This window comes from Benincasa hispida, chromosome 10 (assembly GCF_027475165.1).
Source record: "Benincasa hispida cultivar pf3 chromosome 10, pf3_genome.v1.1, whole genome shotgun sequence".
Classification (NCBI taxonomy): domain Eukaryota; kingdom Viridiplantae; phylum Streptophyta; class Magnoliopsida; order Cucurbitales; family Cucurbitaceae; genus Benincasa; species Benincasa hispida.
In genome coordinates, this window is record NC_143487.1 from 57,440,270 (window position 1) to 57,458,430 (window position 18,161).

The following is an 18,161-nucleotide window of genomic DNA, read 5'->3' on the forward strand; positions in this document are numbered from 1 at the left end:
AAATATCATCTGATCTAGAACCCTTTGACTTCGAAGACCTTTTATTCTGATTCGACTTCTGCTTACCAGAATTCCTATGTCCCTTGCTTCTTGTAGCAGCTAACCCAGATGCCTGAATGTCTGAAACTAAACTTCCTGCATTCTGATGGTTCTCTCTCATAAGCAACGTGGATTTTGTATTTTCTAAGGTCAAAGTTTCTTTCCCTCCAATATACGAGTCAATGAAAGTCTCAGAAGACGGCGACAAAGAGGTCAATAGAATTAGGGCAGCATCCTCATCATCAACCTTAACCTCTACATTACGCAGATCTAATAAAATTTTATTTAATTGATCAAGATGGTCTCGTATAGACGTACCTTCCTGCATACGTAGATGATACAAACGTTTCTTCAGAAACAACTTCTTGGTTAAAGATTTCGTCATGTAAAGACTCTCCAACTTCAACCAAAAACCAGCGGTAGTTTCTTCATCTGCGACCTCGATGATGACGCCATCAGCCAAACATAGCATGATCGTCGAATGAGCCTTCTCCTCAAGAGTCTGGCACTCTTCGTCATCCACGGCAACCTTCTTTGACTTACTCGTCAGCGGCACCCACAGCCCCTGCTGCTTTAGCAGAGATCGCATCTTGATTTGCCATAAACCAAAACTGTTCCTCTTGATAAATTTGTCGATCTTTACGTTCACGCCAGACATCTTTAATTTTCGAACAAATGCGAAATTTTGAAAAAATCCTAACAAGGCTCTGATATCAGTTTGTTGCGAAATCGACAATTAAAGAACACAAAAAAGGAACGTAGAGTAGGGAAGATCGACACACAGATATACGTGGTTCACTAATAGTGTGTAGCTACGTCCACGGGCAGAGGAAGAACAATATTATTTCGAGAGAATGTTTTTCAGAATTACATCAAGAACGACGTCTCTAGGTTAGAGAGTTTATATATCGTACTACTCTAAACCCTAGGGTCAAAATCGTAAATAACTGAAAATAAATAAATATGTTGAATATAAAATAGGAATAGACCCTCGTACTAGGTTGTTCGAAACGCCAGCAAACAGATTCAAGGCATTTCAACAGTCATGGTTGAGAAGTGTCCTCAAGTTCCGACCCTTAATGCATCGTGAAGTGTTCGCAATGCATATAAGGTGTGGATGAAGGCTAATTCATTGGCCTGACTTCACATTTTGGCTAACATACCTGATATTTTGGCCACAAGGGTTGAGCACATGGTCATTGCACGCGAGATCATGGACTCATTGCATGATTTGTTTGAATGTTAGTTCTTACTTATCGAGCACAAAGAGATGGATGATGAAACTAGTAGTGTCAGTTATTCTGACACTGATCCCACTACTGTCCAAAAGAGGAGGAAAGACGGTAAATCTGATTTATTGGTCTTGGAGATGTGTTTGATAGAGAATGATGATTCTACCTAGATCTTAGATTCGGGTGCTACCAATCATGTCAGTTCCTCTTACCAACCACTCTGACTTTCAGACCGATAGAGATTCTCGCAAATCGATATCGTGGTCAGTTTTCACTCTGAATAGAGGGACTATAGTGTGGCAAAACATCAAGCAAGGATGCATCACACTTTATTATGGAAATTGAATACGTAGTTGCTTGTGAAGCAGTTAAGAAAGCTGTTTGGCTGAGAAAATTCCTTTCAGATTTGGAAGTTGTTCCAAATATGGATTTGCCTATCACTCTGTATTGTGATAATAGCTGGGCTGTAGCAAATTCAAAGGAGCCTCGGAGTCATCATCGGGGTAAGCATATAGAGCAGAAATACCACTTGATCAGGGAGATCGTGCATTGCGGTGATGTGATAGTCACGAAGATCGCATCAAAGCACAACGTAGCTAATCCCTTTACAAAGGCTCTTATGACTAAATTGCTCGAGGGTCAACTAGAGAGTCTGGGTCTACGGGACATGTTACATCTTGTCTAGGGCAAGTGGGAGATGATACTAGGATATGCCCTAATTGAGGCATTTGGACAAGTGGGAGATTGTTGGGATTGGTGTCCTAATTCTCCCGGAGTCTCATTGTTTGTAATTATACACATTTTTTTATGAATAAAATCATTGTTATTTCATTCTAACATTTACTCTAATCCAATAAACTAAGTTCCATGGTTATCTTATATAAACTTAATCATGTATATGTGACATACAAGTGGATCACGCCTTAAGTGATAACCTAAATATGTTTGTAATATAAGGATTAAGGTGGGATACGTGATCCTGGTGACACTACGGATATGATCAACTTTGTAAAGGTTTGCAAATGTTGTAAACTACTACAGATGGTAGATTCTGACCATTCATGTGGAGATATGCGAGCGGGGGTATCCTATACAAAGAGTTTTTATAAGATCGGACCACAAGATGACTAGACTCTGTATATAACGTCGTTGATATTGGAGACTTACATCTCACCTAAACACCATAGGTGACACGACCTCAATCCTGAGTGTTTTGGGAACTCCTACCTTTGAAGGCAGTCCTTTGATTAGTATAGGTGAGAGTGGCCAGATTGCCAACTCAACATGCCTACTTTTTTGGGAACTTGTCTGATCTAGGAGCTGGGAACTCACTTACACAAGATAGAATTCACTCCTTCCCCAAAGTAGGGGTAAGTAAATAGATTTCTCCCTTAAGGGCTGATTCTGGGACTTGAACATAGTGGCCACAACTTCTCTTTGGAATAGAGGACTCAATCATAGTAGGACTATGGCTTATGTTCATTAGAGGATTCAGTGGTACTTAAGAAGTTAGATGTAACTACAGGGGCATAACGATTATTGGCTGAGTTATACTTACGAGCGATCTGTGAAGGGTTGTCATACAATTGATTGGTTAAGATGGACACATAATATATCTATAGTAAGGAGAGTTCAACTATCGGTCTCTAGTGGAGTGCCTAGCAGTTAACAGATGGTGGATCTCGTGACTAAAGAGTTTAGTCAGTTATTCACGTACCGTTGGAGCTTCGAGCTACAGGTCCATAAGTTCCCCTTGGTAGCTCGATAGATTCAAGTTGAGGATCAGTTTTTGGTGTTGATTTGAAATGTTTAAATTGATAAGAGTTAATTCGATTATATGTGATATGATTGGTATGGTGTATGAGATACATCAAGTGGAGGATTAATGTAAATGAGATTTATATTAAGCGTCATGGAATAGAAAAAGTGCTATGGTTTACATGTTTCATGAGATGAAATATTAAAACTATAGGTTATAAATATATTATGGTAAGTTAGTTATCATTTATATTTATAATAATACTAATTATTGGATAATTATCTCTTTTTCTCTAATAACCAATTGAGTGGGAGGTTATTGGTGATTTCATGGTAACCGTGAGATAAAAGGAAAAACATTTTCCTAATTTTAGTAAGAAAAGAAATAAGATTTTCAAAATTATGATTTTGAGCTTTCCATTTTCAGAAATTTCTCATGGAGAAGTTGTTAAGTAAATCAGATTTACTAAGCGACAGCTTGAAGTTAGCTAAACGATCGTGGAGTGTTCTTACACGATAGACATTCAGCTAGACAATGAGCTAAACGATCTTATAGCTTTTGCTAGACGATCACATAGCCTTTCCTAAACGATTGGGAATCAACCTATACGATAGGTTGTTCTATCTCCCACTTGCTCAATCGTTTACACGATTATGGTTCCTTCAGTTTTCTGCTTCTAACCAAGTCCACACATAGCCCACCCTCTAGATTCTCACACCGAGAATACCGAGGTAACCTTCTTGGTGGTGTCATACTCAACTCCACACAGTTGAGGTTCTGTGGAGGTCATTCGTTGTGTTCGGAGTGTTTGTGACCTTGGCGATCGCTTAGTTCTAGTCTGCGGTGTTCGTGTAGTGTAGCGATCGTGTTGGATGAACGTTCGTGTGTTGCTGTGTTACTATGATCGAGCATTCATGATTAAGGAACTTGAAGATAAGTCTACCAAGGTTTGTTGATTCTTCCCTTGATCTGTAGTAAAGCATGCTGAAATTTCTATTTTATGCATAACCGCATGTTTCTGTTTGTGATTGTGATTGTAAAGTTCATATACCATTGAAATTTGGAAAGATCCTTCCGCTACTCATGGAAATCCTCGTGTCCGATTTCCTTCAGTTTTGACATAAAAATCTCTCAGATGTAATAATGTAGTTGTGGCTTGTGGCTATTAGACCTTAGTTTTTGTGGATATGTCAGTACTTTAATATTGTGCGATATAGGATATACCCTAGTTTTTGTGGATACATTAGTAGTATCAGTGATACAAATGTATCAATGATAGAAACGATCCATGATAGACTTCATATGTAGTTCATTTTGTCATATAAATATAGAAAATTGTTGGATCGTGACTTGAATCAGTGTAAATTATATCCCTTTGTGCTTTTACTTTTAAGTTTTAAGGACTAAACTCTTGTTATTATGTAATAGGTGATAAGTGATAAATCAATGTCAATAACATACCAATATTAGTGATAGAAATCACAGTGATATTGCTTGGAATTAATCACAGTAACTTCATTTGTAGTTCAATTTGTCATATAAGTATAGGAATTTGTTGGTTCGTTAGTTGAATCAGTGCAAATTATGTCCCTTTGTGCTTTCTATTTTAAAGTTCTAAGGACTAAACTCTTTGTTTTATGTAACGGGTGGTTAGTGATAGATTAATATTAATGGTAGAACAATATCAATGATAGAAAGCACAGTGACATTACTTGAAATTGATGTTACCTTCTTTCATATGTACTTGGTTTTGTGTTTTTATTTTATAAAAATATGTTGGGAAATTCTGTACTTTGTATTGAGAAAAAGTTCAAAGGACAAAATTTTGTTCTTTAAGTGAAATTACTTCACAAGTAAATTGAATGTATATACTATTGACAAAAAATAAAAAAATAAAAAAAGTTTTATATTTCTCAAGTAGAATGTTATGTTTGTATGAACAATATAACAGTCAAACCAATGGTAAAAATAGCAAATCCTACAACATTGTAAAAATGTTGGCAACCTACATGTTCACATATATAAAGATCAAATTGATAGTAAATTTTGTATCATTATATAAATGGTGGAAATTTACACATCTACGATTATGACCAACACGACGACAACGACTGTACTTTGTCTGACTCTTTTGCTCGCCAATTGATAGTATTCTTTGTTTTCAAGGTCGGCCTATTGGATGTTTAACAACTGGAGGTATTATACTCATGCCAATCTCTATAGGCTTCCATTTAGCACGGTTCCCAACTAGATGAACAGAACCAACATAACACGAAATCAAGGTACTTATCAAAAAATACTTATGAACAAATGAGTAAGTATCCATGTTGCTCCAAGAATACAGCAAGTGCGTGGGCACATGGAATTTCATTAAGATCCCAAGCACGATAGGTATATGATTTGGAATCTAAATGTACCATAAAGTGATTGCTTCCATCAATCACTTGAAATTCAACATCATTAATTGCATTAACCTGAGAAAAATGATACATAGACAAGAAATTAATTAAGATCCAACTATCTGAGTTTATCGGTCATAGAAGTCCATCACTGACAGATTGTGCAATATTACCCATGAAAACAAGTAACTCTTACCATGAAGCTTCTTGATATCTGATATTGCGTTCGTAATTTTGCATCAACTCCGCTAATCAAAAAAAATTTCATACATTATGCATATTTACTTTTATCATAAAACCATTTTTGAAGTAATTGTCTGATAGAATCGAATAGTGATGCCATAGTTAAATCTCTAAGCACTTTTAGAACTGCATTTAAACATTCTGAAATGTTTGTAGTCATCATCTGATATCTTCTCCTGCTACAAAAGCACGAGCCCACTTCTCAAAACCAACATTAATAAGATAATCTAGTATGCAAGGATATATAACCTCCATTCATCTCATATTCAGCTCAAAATCAGCAAAAGTATATGTTTTTCCACATCTAAAAAGAATATTATCGATAGAAAAGTCCTTATATGTCAACTTCAAATTTCCCAAACGGTATTGCAAACAAACACAATATTCAGTCGTTGGAAAAATGTTTTGAACACCTTTTGGAATACTTAAAATGTCGATCAGATATAATAACTAAACCTTTTCAATCCCCTAAACTTCTCTTTATATTATCAGAAAACCATCTTCATGATGCATCATTCTTGAAGTCTACAATACTAAAGATAAGAGGAAAATTTTGATTATTACTATCAATTGTTCATGTAAAACCTGAACCTTACTTTTTTTATTTAAGTATGTAAGTTATGTGAATGCCATCCAAATAGGTGATATGAAGTTATGCAAAGTGTGTGGCCATGTGATTATGGCGATGGAATGTCTAAGGCATGCTAAAGATGAGCCATGTGATTATATGGTGTTAAGGCTGAATTAGCATTCTAAGTAGTAATAATCAAGACAGCTGGTTTGATCTTGAACCTTAAGCCTCATTAGTGGACGAGGTGGCACAATAGGATGTCATGCAAAGTGTGTGGCTGGCGGTATAAAAGGGAATGACAACTTCAAGAGCTCGTGTTGGGCAATTATTCCGTGAAAATTGAATGATCTTGGTGTCATTAGAGAGCTGAGTGAATCTAGTTTTCTAAGGCCAGACTACTAGAAGAAAATCTCTTCGGAAAAAGGCCGAAGAAGGAAAAAATTGACGAAGGGTTCAGTTCTCGGGTGAATCCAAGCCATCAATGAAGAATTGAGGCTTTAGCTTGAACCACGAAGAGTTTTATGTTGAAATTTTAAGGTAATATTGCTAGCACTATTATAAGAAAGTTTGTGGAAGAATTTTTTTTAAGATAAGGTCTGGAATTCGAGTTAAATATTTTGGAAGTTGAAATTGGAAATTGTTAAACAAGCAGGCAGCTACTTGGAGTGGGGCCAATGATGAAGATTTGAAGCTCCATATCAAACCACGAGGAATCTTAAGCTGAAATTTTGATAATGTTGTTTACGCAATTATAAGCAAGTATGTAAAAGGAATTTTTTTTTAAGATGAGTTATGGAATTCGAGTTATTTACATTAAAAGTTAAATCTGGAATTTGTTGAACAAGCAGGTAGCTACTTGATAAGAACAAGCAAGCAGCTCGATAGTGAGGTATGCAGACGGGCTGGTTGTGCGAGAATTCACACGTGAAGAACTGCACGCGAGAAGAAGGGAGCACTAGGCCAAGTGATAGGTGGGAGGTTGGCTGATCGTCCGAGAGAACGCCCAAGGTGTGTGCCCGCGCGATAGGAAGTGTGTCGTGGACATATGTTTGACACCCTAAAAAACCTACTAAGTGTTGAGTGCGGGCGTTAGGAAGGAGGCGACCATTTAAAGTTTAAGCCCTTTAGATTTGACTAAGTACCCAATGCCCTAAGGTAAGTTATGAAAAGTTAAATATGATAGGAATAAACGTAAGCTTGGTTTAAAGAGTAGTCTCAAAAGGGAGACCAATGTAGTAACTAAAGCGTTGTTCTTATGTGCAGGAGTAACGCCCATAGGAGAAGCTTACAAAGATTAAGGAAACTAAGGTCAAGACCCTTGAGTGACTAAATGTTTAAATGTTTTATGCTTTAAAGATTCATGTGTTTTTAAGTGATGTTCATGCTAAGTTTTACATGTTTTCAAGCAACCCATGTTTCTGCTTATGAAATATGATAACACATAACATTTTCTAAGTATGATTTTCTAAATGTGCTATCTATGTTTAATGCATGCCAAGGTATTATGAGATAGTTTATTTGAACAAAGCTAAATGTTTTTCCAATAGTTGAAGCATGCATTGTGTTTAAAGCAAAGGTTTTACAATGTTTTATGCTATTCTTAAAAGCTTTATTTATCAATTTTTTTAAGAGTTATATAGCCCTAGTGGGTCGGATACTAAAGGTAGAGAAGATATCCAAGTAATGTACATAAGGTGTTGACGGTACTTAGCAAACTCCAAGTGCACGTAGGTAGTTCAGTATGAGAGGCCGAAGTATGGGTCTCCTGACCACATTTCAGTATTAAGAGATCGAAGTATGGGTCTGTCTTGGCCATAGCATGACGTTGGGAACTTGAGCGATGAATGTCCATTCTCAACTAAGGTTTAGATAGTTTTAAAGGATGATGTTATGTTTTATGCTTCATGTTTTAAGAAAGTTGCTTGATAAATTTACAGTTAAACTATACATGCTTTATATGAATGTTTAAGCATGAAATTTTCTATTTTCTTTAAGTCACTCACTGGGCAACTAGCTCACCATGTTTTAACATGCTTTCCACCCCCAGGTAGCAGTCAGATACCCAAAGGTTGATTCTATTGCTGCTCTGCCACTTGTAGATCTAGTTGAAGGAAAAGACCTAGGTTGTGATCTATGTATATAATGTACACATGTATAGGGAGGGCGTTTAGGGATTAATAGTTGCATTTTGGGACCCATCGTATCTGATCTTGTATAGTTATGTCGAATATATGTTTAGTATGCTTAAACTATGAAGTTGTAAATATGTTATACTTGTTGGTTCTACTTATAAACTTTGATGTTGAGTTATAAATGTTTATTAGGGTCTTATATGGGTTATGAGTGTAAGATAGGCAGTAGGTGCTGGCAAGAGGATTGGTAACTACTATCATCACATCTCCTTTCAGGTTAAGAGGGTAATCTGGGAAGGGGTGTGACAGTGGACGCTGTCAAAAGAGTTCCACCATATTTACATTTCCAAAACGTGTCGTCAACTGATATGTTTAGCCTACAATATTTCCACCCCTCAATACACGATCCAATTGCCATAAAATAATACTTAAAATGTCCCTCGGAATTAGTTTCATACGCAGTGAATAAACCTACAGTAAGATTAAGAAAAGCTATATCAAAGAATAATTACATGTTGTTTTACAATAAATCTATCACTGATAGACCAAATATCAGCGTTAGACCAATGATATGCTCATTTACTATAAGACCTATCACTGGTAGACCATTTCAGTTAAACAAGTCGATCAAATACTGATTATGTACTCATTGAAAGCTTGATTGAGTATATATAAAGGATAGCAGGAAAAAACAAACTTGGATTCATTTTTTTTAGCTTTGTAAAAAATTTTGGGATCAAGGCATAAGATTCCTTTGCATCACCATTCAATGACTTCATAATATATTCTTTCACCCTCCAAGCTTTATAGTAGCTAACATTTACCCCAAATTTAGTACACATGTGAATGATAATATCATCTAGAGTCAAACAGCCACAAAGGCTTAAATCTTTTATCATACAATCACCAATCACTGATGAAGATGCTTGTCACACCCCCTCCCAAATTACCCTTTATACCTACAAGGAGGTGTGACTGGTGGCGGGAAATTAGAAGTCAATTTTACTCGACAACCAAAATCCCGTGGACGCGGTATGCGATGCATATTCCTAAGATATGCGTTGATAGTCATGCGTCGATGGTCATGCGTTGGACTGATAATGCATTAATGAATGTATGCGATGACCATGCGTCCTGCCACAAGTTTTCTTGCGCTCACGCCAAGTATAACGCGAACGCAAGTTTCTTGGGTAATCCAAGGTCAAACACAGGGACTTGTAGCTATATGTATGCAGTGATGTGCATGCGGCGGTTTGAATAAAAGAATGGAAGGGATGTTGCTAAGTTAATCCTACTCCTACTCTTATCTAACAGACAACACAATAAGAATATGCATGAAAGGTATAGATGCAACAAACCTTGACATGAAATAAATGAATGGGAAAATAATTAAAATGCGGAGTTGATTTCATTGCAACCCTTAAGAGTGACCGCAAGGACAACCTTAGTCAACGCAAGCCATGCGATCATGCAACACACATACAATAGTAAACCACCTCTCGGTGCAAATGCTACGGCTTCTAATGCTAGAACGCATGTAATATATGCGATAAGTCTATAGGACCTACACATAAGCCTCTATTCTCATTTATGTGATGACGAAGTGACATACACATAAATAAGGCGACCACATAATATCATACCTATTCCTAGGGTGCATGTGACGTAGTGTTGACAAACAGAGCTTATCTCTAAGTCCCTATCTCTTGCTTATGCCGATCTAATCTTGCTCTCTTGAATCTAGATCCTAACCTAGCTCTTTTGAGTCATTAGGTTCTTTCTTTAGACTCTCTCTCGAATAACTCTAAAGGGTTGTTGGGCACAACATAAAACAAGACAAACACATAAACTTGGTTGACGCAAGATTACTCCTATCTCTAGTGAAGAATGCATCCTTACTTAATATGTCCAACCACTTACCCTCCTGGCAGTTAATTGTTGTTGACTTTACTCATAGACAAGCAATGTGTTAGCCTATAAACAGGCATTGCAGCAACTTCACACTAAGCAAATAAGATTACTCACACACTCGCGCAACGCACATCTGTCGGTGGGTTGCTACATGCTTCATATCCCTAGTCCACATGACTAACTATACAATACCTAAGCAGTCCCACTAAGTGTTGCAATGAAAGTAAAGATGCTAAGCAAAGAATATGGAGATGGAGTCGAAGGAATAGAGAAATGCATTGAAAACAAATTGGATTAATTTCTTAATTCCAAGATGTCATACAATACAATATGAGGAAAGAAAGGAAAAGGAAATGACCGGCTGGAAGCAAAGATTTCCTCCCAGCGAATGTGCGTCAAGGCTGCTGATGGTGCCATGGATGGGTGGAGGAGCTGACTCTCTCGAGATCTAGCTCCAGTCGAAGGCTCCGGTCGTCACTCATAATTGATGAAGGAGGTGAAGAACTCTCAGCCATCTTCTTACGCGTTTGTCTGGATCGCGGGGAAAATCCCCGAATCACAAGGATCCTCCCCGGATTCCTTGAATTTTAGCTCATCGGCTTCTATTTATAGAGCTTAGGTCGCCGATAGCATTAATTGGACTGTCTGAGTTTGACGTTTGGCGTGTTAGTCTTTTCTGAACCTCTGCCACTAACGACGTGGTAGGTGAAATGTCAACATCATCTTTTGGTTTTTCTCGAGGTAGATGTGTTGATGCATTCATTTTACCTACCTTGCATTGATACCATTAGAATGCATTGTCGCGTAGCCGTAATCATTCAATGGCCACATTCGCTTAATACCGCAACTCTACATGATGACCGCAATCGCTTGACGAGCGCAACTCCCATGCGATGGACGTATACGGCTGATTACCGCAACATCCATGTGTTGATCGATGTGTTTGCCTTTGCGATGGAGTGTTTCTCCGCATGTGGTCGTCTATGTGGTGGTTCAATTTTCGCATTTGCGTTCATTTCCTACGTTAGCTACAAAAATAGAACGTTGAACGCATAATAATAAAAAATAACGAGTTAGTTGAGATTCAACATGCTAATTGATGCAAGCTCACTTTCTCGTGAATTCCTATCAAGATTGCCGCATATTCTGCCTAACAATCTTCATAATTCTAAGTAAAAGGCCTAGGATGACATGCATTTCTGCATGTCATCAGTGACCGCAATAGTTACCAACCCTCTTGTTGGTACTTACTACCTACTAACCTGCTTAACCTGACTTAGAACCTTGAAATGCTTATATATAAATATATTCAATCATCAACTTGAGAACAAATTACAATCATTAAACGAGTTATACATTACTCTTCAATAATACAACTTATACACTTTACATAAGCAGAACCTACAAGGCATAATACATGTGTACTACTTATTACAAAACCCTCACACAGACTTCTAACATTTTGGTCTTGAGTGGCAGAGCAACAGCAGAGTCGTCTTCTGGGGAGTGACCGTTACCTGTGGAGAAAACATTTAAACAGGGTGAGCTAGAAGCCCATTGAGTGACTAACCTTTGAACATAAAAGACATATACATCAGTCATGTTTAACAAAGAGATCATGAAATGAAAAGCGTTACTAAGAATGAGAATTAGCCAAGTAAGTAATTACATAAAATTCTTCTTACTAAAATTTGACTATAACAAAAGCGTCATAAGCCTCAACTCTGGGAGACCCGTAGGCCTCAGCTTCCACATTAAATATCTTTACAAGAGAGTGACTCCTCTGGTTTGCTCTTGTACATAACCTTATTGAACCTCAACCTGGTTGGGGAAAGGACCCTCCAACCCAACTAACACTATTACCTTAGTTAAGGTGTGTCACTCATGACTATTACTTAACCATTAACTGTAACTCATCGAACAGCTTCATAACACTTGAAGCATAAAACATGATAACATTCTGTGGATACTTCCTGAACCTTAGTTGAGAACGAGCATTCATCGCTCAAGCCCCTCAACGTTTGTATCACTCCAAGAGACCCATACTTCGGCCTTGGTTACTAAAATATGGCTCAAGAGACCCACACATCGGCCTCTCACTTATGGCCCAAGAGACTCATACTTCGGCCTCTTCTTCCGAACCTTCTATGTGCACGTGGAGTTATTAAGTACTGTCAATACCTTAGGTACTTCCTGGTCACCTTCCATGCTTTCAATGTCCGAATTTCTAAAGACATATCATGCTTAATGTCGTATCTTTTATAAACCTTCCAGAATGTAGCTTTACACTTAGCATTTGTGGAAACTTACTACAGTCCTTAGAATACATGCTTCAACCTAGGATACCTTTTTTGCAATAAGGCTATCATGTCACCTTGGCATGTGATCAACCAAGCACGTACTTGAGGAAGATGCTAAGCAACCTCATGTAGCTTATTTTCTTGAGACCTATGAACTCATCAACAATTATCAATGAATGACCTAGTTCATCCCTCTTCATAGTCCTTGCGAATACAGAGCCAACTCAACGCGTAGCATTCTTTATTAACAAGTTTTAATGAAATTTGAATTCATCTTTTGGGATGTGGATCCTCTATCCATCACCTTCCTAGTCATACTGACCCTACGTGTACTTAACGAGGATCCCTTCATCAACCGTCTCTAAACCTGGTTATCACTTCAAGGTATTGAGCTAAACATGCGTTACTAGAAGTTCTTTACCTAGACCTCCCACTTAGCTTGTCTTATAGACCCAGCTTTCCCTAGTAACATACGCTAACCATTTAGATTCTGTCCAGGCAACATACCTCATAAGCACTAGACATTAATTACTTAAAAACATCATGTCGGAATCATAACTATCCATACTCTATAAGTTATTAATCTACCAAGCATTCGCAAACATCAGCAAGGTAAATAGCTAGGTAAACGTTTAAGGCTGGCTATCAATAAGTGACTTTTCATAAAAGCATGACTTCTTAAATCATTCATAAACGTTTGTAAGCATTAGATTCACAGCCTTTGGAAAATCCCTTTAAGATTGATGAGCTTCTCCTACTAATATCAACCCTGTGAACGCATCAAATTACTTTAGTTACTAGTCATGGCTTCCCTTTTTAGACCCCCTTTTAGAATTAAGCTCAGATTTATACAATTCACTTTCAAATCTTCTTAACTTACCTTAGGGCATTGGGTATCTAGTCGAATTTAAAAGGGCTTAAACTTCAACGGATCGCCTCATTTCTAATACCCACACCTAACACTTAGTAAGGTCTTTGGGGTGTCAAGCCCACGTTTAGCAAGTAGTTGCTTGTTCGCCCAACAAATTCCAAAGTTAGCTTCTAATGTCAATAGCCCAAAATCCATAGCTCATTTTAAGAAAGTTCTTTCTTCAACATGCTCGGAATCGTGTTGAAAATGTTACCTCAAAGTTCCAGCTTAAAACTCTTCGTGGTTTGATCTGGAGCTTTAAATCTTCCCCAGTGGTCCTAGACCGCGAAATTGCCTACTTGTTCAACACTTTCTAAGTTTAGATTCTAAAATATGTAACTCAAACTCCAGGCCTTAACTTGCAAAAGTTCCTTCTATGAACTTACTCATAAGGGTGATAACAATGTTACTTAAATTTTAAGCTTGAAATTCCATGTGGTTCAATCTAGATCTACTTTCTTCATCGACTGCTCGGAACGCCCAAAAAAATGAACCTTCAACTCTTCCTTCCTTCTTCGGCCCTCTTTTCGGTGAGATCTCCCTTTCAAATGTTTGATTTCATAAACTATACTCGTAGAGCTTTCCAATGGTACTAAGTTCGTCCAATTTGCTCGAGCAAGTCGTCCCAAAACGAGCCCTAGAAGTTCTCCTCCCTTTTTATACTATTGTTCAGTTCTTTGCTTGAAATCTTCTTAAGCCACCTCACCCATTAGTGGAGATTAATGTTGGGTTTTATGTCCTAAACTCGTAGTATGTAAACACTGAAACTTATTCTAAAAATTCAATAAATGTGTTACTGAATAAATCTATTACTTGAATAGAAATCCAATAAACTTAAAAGTCCCTTGACTATTGGATGAGTACTTGAACTTTATGTGGAGACATAAAGGTGGATCAAGTTCGAGTAAATAGTCAAAATGATCTATAGTATATGGATAAGGTTGGGTACCTTATTCTGGTAACACTATTGAATGTGGCCTGCTCTGTAGTTGTTACAAGGAGTTGTAAAGTGCTACAAACGAAGTGATCCTAATTTGTTCATATTGGACATGAGGAGTGGGGGTGTCCTTGTGCAAAAGAGTTTCTACAAGATCAGACCACGAAATGAATCACTCTTACTTTATAACGTTGTTTACTGTTTAAGACTGACTATTTCAAAGCGATGACCTAGGTAACTTGATCTTAACCCTGAGCTAATTATGAACTCCTATTTATTCGAGATTGCCTTTAGATTTGCATAGGTGAGGGTTGGCTCAACAGAGTCGGCTCAATTAGACTACCATTTCAGGAGTAAGACTGGATAGATAGTTAGGGACATAGGGTGCAAGAGGGAATTCACTCCTACCCGTTTTAAGAATAGTAGAGAGGTTGTTCTCTTAAGTGCAGATTTCAGGACTTGTACAAGGGATCCCACCCTTTCATTTGGTATGAGAGGGACTTAATTTTGTGATTGGATCATAAAACAATTGTTCATTAGGGGATCAGTAGGAACTTAAGAAACAAGAGGTAATTTTGGGGGTAAAACAGAGATTTGACCCAGCCATTATTACGAACAACCTGTGAATGGTAAACTTACTAATTATGGTTATATCGAGTGGACATAATATATCTACAGTGAAGGGAGTTCAACTATGAGTTTTAGTGTAGTGACCCATTAGTTAAAGAATGGGGGTTAGATCTGTTTAATTTTTTTAGCCGATTAATCTTGGATCGTTGAAGCCCATGATCTGTAGGTCCATGAGGTCCCTCAACTAGTTCAGAAATGGATTAGCTCTAAAGTAGCGTGATAAGTTAATTTGAAACGTTCAAATTAGAATCAAACGAAATTGGAGAAAATATATTGAAATATATGAAGATGAATTTATGTAAACATTATATTAAATTAATTAGAATTATTTAAATTGTTTAAATAATTATTAATTAATTTGTAAAATTAATAAATTTTGATTTAAGAAATAAAATATGATTTTAAAATCGATTTTGGATTTTTGAAAATTGAAAAATTACATAAACTTGAAAAATGGGTTTTTCAAGTTCATCTTCAACTTGCTCACTAGGAACCCATCACCTCTTCCTTGATTTACTCCAAGCATGAGCTGCATTCCATGAGGCACATCTCTTTTCATGATAGTCTGCAATATATTGAAGAGATTTGAAATGGAAAAAGGATGATGAACCGATTAAATTTTTTGCTGAAAAATTCGGATGAAGAAGGTGTTCTTTAATGGGTTGGTTCAGTGAGCTTTCTCCATATTCCCTTTGATTCTAACTTATTTTGAGTCCCACAACTCAATCTAGAGCACCAAGAAGATAGTAGGGAAGTTCTTGTGGTGATCTACACAAGAATTTGGAGGATTTTGTAGCTGAAAATAGAGATTTCAACGGTTCGGCCAAGGTATGTTCTTGAAACCCATTATACTCTATTTTAGCATGTTTCTTTTTAGCCAAAATGAATGAATTAGAGTGCTTATGGATCCTGAACTCTTCCGCTGCGTGCTGTGTCGATCCAACAATTAAGGGCCAAGATTAAGCCATCTGTCCAGGTAACTAAAAGAGAAGTCTAAAACTGAGCCTTTAAATATGAGCGTTTAAGCAACTCGATTCTCGCTAGGAAAACTCGATGGAAGAAGGTCCTTACTCGATGGAAGTTTCCCCAGCTTTCTGTCAAATACTCAATGGAAAACTCGACGCTGGGAGCTCGCTCCTCACTGAACGCTCAAACACGACACGCGATCCTTCCTCTCTTACCCTCGATGCTCGCCTCTTTCCTCGTTCACTTATACTCGATACTCGATAGCCTCTACTCGATGCTTGGCAGCCTTTACTCGATGCTCGACCCCCTTCTCAATTACTTATACTCAACACTCGGCAACATTTACTCAATGCTCGCCTGGCGCTCACTCGATGCTCAAACACCCTTCAACATGACCAACACTTAGCCAGAATTTCTCTTTGTAAGGTTAGATCAGTAAGTAATCGAGAGTTAAGTTCCATACTTAAACATTTTTTCCCTTTCAACGTATCCTTTACCTCAAATGCACAAATCCAATCTAACTTAAACATTTAACCCAAAATTTTTCTTTCTTAAACCATAGACATCGTGAAAAATGGGAAAGTGATGTGTGGGTCTTACAATGCTTGTGTATGAGAAGTTTGAATAGCATTTATAGAACAACTGTGACTAGCAATATACTTCTTAAATTTTCATAGTTCCCCACCCTTATAACGAGATGCATGAACGTACCATTGACAATAGTTCCCCACCCTTATAATGAGATGCATGAACGTACCATTAACAATCTTCTTGTGAGCACTTTAACACAATTGATTTAAAATTTGATCTCACAGTCTTGAACTCAAAGTTGTTCTTTATAGCTATGTAGTAAAAAGACTTTGATACTATTTCCTTACTAGCAAACATATCCTTCTTTTTCAAATCAAATGTAGAAGACAAGCTACTAATATGAACATCCGTTAGGATGTTAAAATCATCATTAATGGGAGAAGAAGAAGACATAGCCCAGAAAAATTATCAAATCCACTATTGGAAACTCCTTCTCAAAGAATATCAGTGACATGAACAACTAATAGATGTCTTGTACTTTGTTCTTTAACTAAATTCAAAAACCAAGCAACATCGTTATCTTCATTAATTTTAATCACATTTCGAATGCTATTGATACCAAAATCCAATAAGATTGATAATTGTATTGAAGAAATAGATGCATCCAATTGAATTTTCTTTAATATCAAATTCACAAAACTCTCAAAACACATAATCTCATTGACCAATATAGTCCTGTAATTCCAGTAATTATGTTTATCATCCCACTGCCCATTATGAAACACCACTACTGAAGCTTAATCATATTTCCAAATCACAGTAAGAAACAAAAATTAAACTTATAACATTGATAGATTAGTAGAATAAATAGAAAACAGTATTTATCAATGATAGATTAATATAATTGATACACTATGATATGTATCTATCATCAGTAGACTATCAGTGATAGGAAGTTCATGACTAATAACATCAGTGATAGGAATCAGGACTACTAATATCAGTGATAGGAAATTCATGACTAATTGGAAAAAAAAAAATTAAACATAAACTAAGTTACAAAGACTGGAAGGAAAAATTAAAGTAGATCAAACGTGTAGAAATCATCAAATCGACTACTAACATCAGCATACTTCAATTAAAATCAATGAAAAACCTAAAAAAGTACAAATCGCCAAAAATCTAAAAAAAAAACCTAGATGAAATCAAATCAAAAACTGAGGAAGAAACCTAGACATGGGAGAAGAACCGCACGAGAAAAGGATGAAACAATACAAAATCGTGAGTAAGAAATACCAAATTGTAAGCAAAAATACCTAATCGAACGTAGAAATACAAAATCGTGACCAGAAAACTAATAAATCATTCCTCCCATAATCGTTACTCTCAGAATCGAGCGGTGAAGAATGAAGAAGACATACCTGGAAAACGCACATTAGCTCGACCAAAAAAAAGATAGATGAAAAAGAAGCGGGAGACTGAATAGCTGAAATAGATGAAGAAGACAATGAAGTGACACGATGAAAAAAAACAAATCTAAAACGAAGAAGAAGACGTGGGAGAAGAAGGTTATTTTAGGAATTAAAAAAAAGTAAACGTAT

At 36.8% G+C, this 18,161-nt stretch overlaps 1 pseudogene; it reads right to left on the reverse strand.

Annotated features, from left to right (window-relative positions):
- Window positions 1-5,084: 5,084 nt before the first annotated feature.
- Window positions 5,085-17,996, reverse strand: LOC150033485 (uncharacterized; annotated as a pseudogene).
- Between the last annotated feature and the right edge of the window lie 165 nt (window positions 17,997-18,161).